Source organism: Balaenoptera physalus (assembly GCF_965194825.1).
Source record: "Balaenoptera physalus genome assembly, chromosome: 3".
NCBI lineage: Eukaryota > Metazoa > Chordata > Mammalia > Artiodactyla > Balaenopteridae > Balaenoptera > Balaenoptera physalus.
In genome coordinates, this window is record NC_138890.1 from 148,998,332 (window position 1) to 149,006,998 (window position 8,667).

Below are 8,667 nucleotides of genomic sequence, written 5' to 3' on the forward strand. Positions count from 1 at the left end.
AAAATAGGCCGGGCTCCTTGGAGTGCCCCCCCAAGCCCAGTAGGCTCATCGGGAGCCAGCCCACCCTGCCACCGGCTTCTCTTCTTGCTGCTGCTTTTGTTTCTAGCTCCATTCACTTACCTTTACTTTCCCCCACTTGAAACCAAACCCCGAGGAGATCGTTGTCAAATTACCCCAGACCCGTTGCTTACAACAGGGACAGAGAAACTGGGCTTTGAAGGCTGCACTTCAGTGCTGGCCCTGCCTCTGGCTAACTGTGTCATGATGGTCAAGCCATTAAAGCTCCTTAAATATTAAGTTTCCTCAAATGTAAAAGGTGATGAATGCTGGTACCCGACTCCCACCCTGCAAAGAGGCCGGGGACCAAATGAGGCAACACAACTAAGGAATCGCAGTTAGAAACGGGGATAACGAGGGGGCTGATCGCACCTCCCCTCTCATATGAACTTACCTCAATAACCAATAACCAAAAAGGGAAGTGCAGGGAGGGAGAAAAGGGAAGGGAGAGAAAAAAAGCGGAGGAGTGCCATTCCAGGGTACTTGAAATAGTTTCAACTACTATACAAAACTGCTATATGATTTCAACTGCTATAAAAATGACATAACAACATAAAAAACTAGAAGAAAATATAAGATGTTAAGGAGTGAAGGTTATTCCTAAGTGAGAGGATTATAATGTTTACTTTCTGTTTTTATAATAAAAAGTGCACTTTAAGATGGTCCCCTCTCCCCAATTCTTCTGCCCGTCCCCTCAATTTTCCCAGCACCAGACGTGCCCACCAGACTTAACAATGTCATAGGGAGCTTGGGGGGCAGGGCAGGAGGTGTCCCGGGTCCTAGATTTCTCAGGCAGGTAGGGCAGGAGGAGGAAACTCAGATGAGAAGGGTAAAGGCTGAGAAAGTGATCGCAATGAGAGCTGGTCTGGCAGAGGGCGGAAGTGAGCATCTCCGGGTGGCAGGTGCTATCGGCTCTGGGTGATCTTGAGGAGCTCAGGTAAGGCGTGAAAGGGGAGCGAATAAAGGAGCCACTGGTAGTACCTGGATGGGGTGACAGGACACCAGCCAAAGAGGTCGGGGCCCCACGGCCAGTCTTAGTGTGGAAGTACAGTGATAGTGGGAGGGAAATGAGGCCAAGCTCAGTTCCGTGAGGAGCAATGACAGCTATCCTGCTTCAACCTCCCTGACATCCAGGCTTCACTCCCAGCACACAGAATCCTAGACCTGGCCTGTGATCTAATTTCAGGTCCCACTAGATCTGAAGCTCCGATGCCGATGTTTCTTCTGCTACTCCCATGATACACTCAGAAAAGTAGCAAAGCTGAGCCTCCAGGTAGACGACACCAATGACAGCGTGTTTCCTGTTGGTCTCGGCCTCTGGCTAGTGATGCCATCCGGAATCCCTGGGGGCATTCACCTGTGCCATAGTACTTGTGGTGAGTATCCAGCAACTGTAACCAGCGTTTTTGGCTGGACCAGCCCTTGTGTTGTTGTTTTATGATTGCAAGATGCACCTCAGCTACAACCATCAGGAAACTTTGAAACAAAACAAAACAAAAAAGATTTATTACTCCTAAGTCCTGGAGGGTACACAGCACACCTGGGGCCACACAGTGAGGTCGTGGGGAGAGAGAGAGAGAGAGAGAGAGAAAGGGCGCAGACCTGGGGGTCTGCCTTTATTGGTGTCCAGGGTGGGGTGTCTGGGATTTCACTCTTTATTGGTGAATTTAAAATGTAAGAGTGGGGATTGGGGTGCTAGAAGGGAAAAGCAGGGCCATTCAGGCAGTCAGTTATCTATGTCACCCAAGGCTCCCTACAAGGGGAACTGCAAGGGTGGGGTGGCCTGGCACTTCATCTAGTTGCGTTGAGGGCAATATGTTTATTTCAGACGGATGTCTTTGAAATGGAGACCCCAGCTATCAAAAGCTTAACGTCAGATCCTTACATTACAATCAAAGAAGCTTACTGTCAGGCACTTAATGGCACACAGTGACTCTGAGGAGCTGGCACTGCTGATTTCCCAGGTTAGTACGGGCCCATTTGACAGACAGCAGCATAGAGGCTTGGGCTTCAGACCCTTCCTTACAGAGGGTCCCAAGGCAGCAGATTGGCTCAACAGGAAGTGCTAATTATCGCAGTCGGGGTGGTTCTACTGTAAAAGATACCTGAGGGGGACAAAGTGAAGGAAACCCTGTGTCACATGACGGTTTAAAAGAATGAAAGTTCCTCAGACTTAAAAATGCAAAGAATTTCTCAATAATCAAGAACTGAGAATGATCATGAAATAGATTTTCCATTAGAGAAGAAATACTTACTCATCATAAAAGTGAAAAAATATATAGAATAGTCTAAAGAAGAAAATATCACCAAAATGTCTTCACCCAGAGATAAGACACAGTTAACATTTTGGTATATTTCTTTCAGTTTATTTTCTATTAAAAAGAAAAGGAGGGACTTCCCTGGTGACACAGTGGTTAATAATCGGCCTGCCAATGCAGGGGACACAGGTTCGATCCCTGGTCCGGGAAGATCCCACATGCCGCGGAGCAACTAAGCCTGTGCACCACAACTACTGAGCCTGCGCTCTAGAGCCTGTGAGCCACAACTACTGAAACCCACGCACCTAGAGCCTGTGCTCCGCAACAAGAGAAGCCACTGCAATGAGAAACCCACACACTGCTACGAAGAGTAGCCCCTGCTTGCCGCAACTAGAGAAAGCCCACGTGCAGCATCAAAGACCCAACGCAGACAAAAAAATTAAAAATAAATAAATTGAAGAAAAAAGTAAAGGAAAAGAAAAACATCAAAATATTATTGAGAACATAAGTTTCTGCTAAATTTATGTAAAATATATTACATATACATATTTTTCTATATCTTAAAGAAGTCTTTGTAAATAAATTTTTATTGGTGGCAAGAATATTTCATTGAATGAGTATATCAAAATTTATTTAAGCATTCCCTTACTGTTGGGCAATAAATAAGTTTCCAATGTGTTTTGCAATTATAAATAATGAGAAAAAAACCTAAGTACTCAAATCTGTGTTTATAGAGCTGACAATTTCTGTATGATAAATTCTTAAAAGTAAGGAGTTCTCTTACACATTTTCAACAATTTCTCTGGGTAGCTCAGTGAGTCTATTGTTTCATTCTCCTGACAAACTCAGTTTTTTTAAAAAAACAAAACTTTGCTAAATTAATGGCCAAAAATAATATTGGCATAACTTTCTGCCCTAATGAAAGAGGAGGGAAAGGGGCAGGACACCACCTTTAAAAGAATGACATAGCCATAGGACATGACAAAAACTGGTTAGAACCAACTAGGTCCGAGATGGTGAAATATTTGACTTCCAGTGGACCTTGAGCCTCATTATACACTCATTGTAATACATTAGCATCTAAATGATACACCCTCAGGCACCATGACAGTTCTGAGGCCAACCATAAAAGGTCAAAAAGTGGGCAGTGGTCCAATTCCTGGAAATCTCCACCCCTTCCCTGGAATAGTTGGAATAATCCTCCCACTCAGCCTATGAAATTACCCAGCCCATGAAAACTAACCATGCCATATTTCTGGGCTCTCTCGCCTCCTGAGACGGCCCACACTCTGTGGAGTGTGTTTCTCTCTAAATAAACCCACTTCTTACCCATCACTTTGTCTCTCACTGAATTCTTCCTGCGACGAGACATCAAGAACCTCAAATTCACCAGGAACGCTAATGGGTGATAGAATCAGAATGCAAAAGATTTTGGCAGGCTGGAACAGTAACTCAGATGTTACCGATGAAAATCCTTGGGGTAATGAGCTGGCCTGTAAGTCACCAGAACAAATAGCTGACAAACAAGATGGAGGTGACATAACGACAGCTGAGAAGAGTCTTGTGAATCAAAAAAAGCTCACCATCTTAGGTCACAGTAATATAGAAGTAAGGAGCCCGGGATCGGAGGGTGACAGTCCCCTGCTCTGCGTGGTCCGATCCACCCTCAGCACTCGGCCTCACACTGTAAAGAGAACATTAACAAATGGTCCTTTTTCAGAGAAGAGATTGGAGCCGAATCTGGCCTCTGTACCCCGACACCGGATTAATTCTCGGAGACAGAGGTTTGGGTGAAGTAGAAAAGAAGAGCTTTATTGCTTTGCTGGGCAAAGGGTGCGACAGCGGGCTAATCCCCTCAAAACTGTGTGTCTTGACCTGGAAGGGGTAGTGAGGACTTTTATAGTAAGCGTTCAAAGAGGGTGTGGTCAACTTGTGGACACTCTTCTGATTGGTTGGTGGTGAGGTAATCGGGAGTCAGCATCACCAACCTTCTGGTTGGGGTCTATGTGCTTGTGGGCACCATACCTTTAACTTCTCCCACCTGGTGGGGTCTTCAATATCTGCAAAACAGCTCAAAGATGTTGTTATGTGTATCCCTTGATGGGGAACCAGGGTCCTGCTCGGTATCAAGATCAGAATAACAAAACTAGAACCTGTATGTTTTCCATTTCTCTGTGTTGGGACTCAGTAGCCATGTCTCCACTATAGACACACATCCCCTGTCCAAGGCTGACTGACCCAGGGCTGGGCCTCTGATCCCAGATAGAAGATGAAATTTGGAATTGAGAGACACAGGAGGTGAGAGCCACTGATCTGAGTTGTGTGAATTGAACTCGGACTCCTGCCGTGAACTCCCAGCAGCTGCTTTCTCAGGCCGTAGATGTCTCATTCTTCTCTTGATCCTATGAGACATCTCAGGTAAAGCTAACCGCATAAAGCTAGCCGCATAGTGCAGGAGAAAAAAAAAGAAAAATCACCAGGGCTGATACTCAGAAAAACTGTTAGGAAATGAAAGCACAAGGAGTCTTCCTCTGCCAGCGCCAGCCCCTGCCCAGCATCTCTTTTTTAACAAACAAACAAAAACAACCCCTGGTATTATTAACCAACCATATTCTGATAAAGGCAGGTCCATAGTTACATGAAAAGAACTATGACCTAATACTTAACTCCAGCAACCAACATTATACACCATACTTCCCCAAAGGGACTCACTGTCTATTTGACGATCATTTCAGATGTGAATACCCTTTACAATACCTACAATAGACTTACCAAATAACTTACAGCAAAGACGGGTTTTCTTAGAAACAATGCTAGACGTGAAATCAGGCCAACATCACCTTCAATATGCACCCTGGGAATTGCACTTTTATTATTATAACTGGGAACCCACTGTCTCAGCCAACCCTACTAGATCAATGTTGAACCCTCTGGGTAATAGTGGATGTATTTATGCAGGAATGTGTAAACTCTATATCCTTACACAAGAAGGAGGAGAAAGAATATTTGCTTTTGACATTATAGCAATACCCACACTGTAACTGGGGAACTATACCCAGGGCTACCCTACTTTGAGTAGCGGAAGTATATGTTTTGAACACGTTATGAACATCACTTACAATAATGAAACTATACTCTAATGCCATATATTACACTGAAACCAGAGTCCTTCCCAGACACTTTACTCACTGAGAGATTAGACCAGAGCATGTACCATGGATCAATACATCTCATCTTGAACATAAACTATCCCATTTGATCCAGAGGATAACCAAAAAAGATGAGATTAAAAGAGCATTACACAAATTTGATACCGAGCTCACTAACTTACCTAAAATTGTAGCCATAATGAATGCAGACGTTCTAAGTATGGCTGACTCAAACAAGGAAAACACATGCTCCGTTTGGCAATCCAGAGCATGGTTTAAACATGAAAATTGCCATGGCACATAATCCTCATGGTTTAAAAAGTGGAAAATTTGGAATTTTTTCAACTTTTCTTTACGGAATAATTGGTTTGGTTGCCTTATTAAGGGAGACCTGGCTGTTGTACTTGCTATAATATTTGGGATTTATCTCAGTGAAAAAACCTAATATATATCATATGCATTGCTGGACTAAAAAAAAAGAAGTAAATTTTAAAAATCAAGAGGTTATTGGTATAGCCACTATGGAGAACAGTATGGAGCTTCCTTAAAAAACTAAAAATAGAGCTACCATATGAAATAAGTTTCTATTTTTATCTTTTTTATTATACAGGCCATTTTTTAACACTGTCATTTCTCAGTAAATTAAATTCTCAATAAATTACTTAGATCACTTTGAGATGACAGACATCTCTAATTAGTCATTGCTTGTGAAAGAAATTCCCATTATAAGGAAGGAAAGTAATGTTGGTACAGGGGCAAAATAAGGTGATATTCTAAACAATAAAGGCATCAAATATAACTTTTGAAAGCTGGGCAATGAAAAATATTTGAGAATAAAATCATATTCATTATCTAATAACCACAAAAACATCACTGAGCTTTTCTGAAAAAATGCCTAACACTTATAAAAATTAGTTTGTTCAAATAAAAATCCAAATAAATGCCATACACTGCAATTGTCAAAAAATAAAAATAAAAGGGTTAATACTGACGTTGAAAGGAAAAATAATTTTTTTGTGTGAAATTTCTGTGTGATTTTTTTAAAGTGAAAAGAAATAAAAGAAAAAGGGGGGAAGTACACTGGAGCAAGCAAGGCTTGCAAAGAGCTGCAGCAAGCTGTTAAACTGGGGCAGTTTACGATGTTGAAGGGTATTAGATTCACTGTGATTTTCAGAATCAAGGGGTGGGTTGTTATGATGTAATTTTAATCATGTGATTCCTACTCCTCCTGTATGACTTCAGGCTGTGTTAAGTAGTTCCAAATGGAGTCACAATGGCCAATGGGAACCTCAATGATTGTTTTGAAGCATCCAATGTTTAAGTGAGAGATGTTGAGTGTTAATAGGGATAAGGAAGGTTCCACATCCATGGAAAGACTTCCGGGGAGCAGAACGGGAGACCGATGAGAGACCCCTGGGGCGTAACCATTACACTCTCGGGTGGACCCCTTAAAATGAGAACATTGAGAGGGGTGGTCTGAAAACTCAGCCTCCCAGGACCTGACTCTATGTGGCCCAGGAGCTGTTCCAGACGGCGCTGCGGAGGCTCCGTGGGAACAGAGGGTGACTTCCCGCTCACGTGTGTCCTGAGACCCGTTGCTGGACCTGGGGCGATGGTCCTGCTGAGGCCTCCTTCCCAGATCCTCTTCTGGGTGGTTCTTTACTCCCTTCCCTCCTCCTTATTTGCATGACTAACTTATGTCGTGCTGTGTGAGTGTGTGCAGTGAAACGAGCGATTCCCACATGGAATATTGGCTTCGCTTCCTACCCCTCTAATCCCGCGATTCTCCTGCGACAGTCTCACTAGATTCCCTACTTCCCTACCCCTCAGAGACATATTGGAATAAACCTTGCTCTTTCCCATCTCTGTGTCTTTGCTTCGAACTGTTCTGTTTAATTAAACAAGGAAGCCACTAGACTGATGGGCTCTAAAGCCATCCTGGCCAATGTAAGTAAACCAAAACCTAAGCCTGTAAATGCCTCCAGGTCATGAAATGGAAACCTAAGGACAACCGATCACAGACATCCAGCCTTCCCAGATAAGGTAACTGCTGAAACTATAGCCACGCAATAACGTCCCTGCTTCCCTTCCCGGGTCTTCTGTGTAAACGTCTTGCCCCTGGTTGGGGTGTCCCCCTCACCACTTCTGGTTTAGCCTTAGTCTGGTTCCAATCCATGTTTGTTCCAATACCTTCTTAGACGTTTTCATGTGCCTCTGTTCACCTCTTCACAGTTCCTTCAGCTTGGAAGGCTTTTCTTCCTCTTATCTGCTTGTCAAAATCCTTCTGCACTTCCAGGCTCAGTGAAACCTCACCTCCTCCAAAGGCCTTGCTCCATTGGCCCAGATGGGTTTAATCCTTCCCTTCCTCTTGGCCCCATTGCCTGGGAGTCAGTGTAGTGAGGGCCAGGCTGCCCGCACCCTGACACTGACCCCTCACCAGGGCAAAGTGGGTGACAGCCTGTGTGTCAGTTTCCTCACGTGTGAATGAGGAGGAGTCGAGGAATTAATTCACGCAGAGGGCTTAGAAAATCGCCTGGTGAAGAAAGCACAGAGTCCATATTAGCTTAACTGTTCCATGAAGTAAGCTGGATTGGTGAGGGCAAAGAAGACAGCACTTTATTTTTCCAGCTGTTCCTACAGAGGCACCCTGGAGAGTCATGCTTCCCTGCCCTGCTGATGAAGGATCAGGCAGTTTCTTCATATTTCTGGTTCTTTTAATTGACAAAAGTCCAATCTGGTCTAAGAATCATATCACTCTTATAACTTACTTATTTTATACTGATTCTTGCAGAATCAGTGCACTTGTCAAAATCCTAAATGCTCACCAACTTGTCCCAGCTTTCTCTGCCTGAGCAACCTGCTTTGGGGAAGGGACATGCCAGGCTTCCCAGTGTTACTATAGCTCATCCCACCAGAGCTGTGTACAGGGCAGTGTGTCAGTCAGCTCCGGCCGCCATAATGAAGTACCAAGGCTGTGTGGCTTAAACAACAATAATTTATTTTCTCACAGTTCTGGAGGCTGGAAGTCTGAGATCAAGGTGTCAGAGGCATGATTTTTCCTAAAACCACTCTCTTTGGCTTGCAGATGGCCGTCTTCTCACTCTGTCCTCACGTGGTCTTTCCTCTGTGCACGTGAACCCCAGTGTCTCTTGATGCATCCAGATTTCTTCGTCTTGTAAGGACACCAGTCAGATTGGCTAATG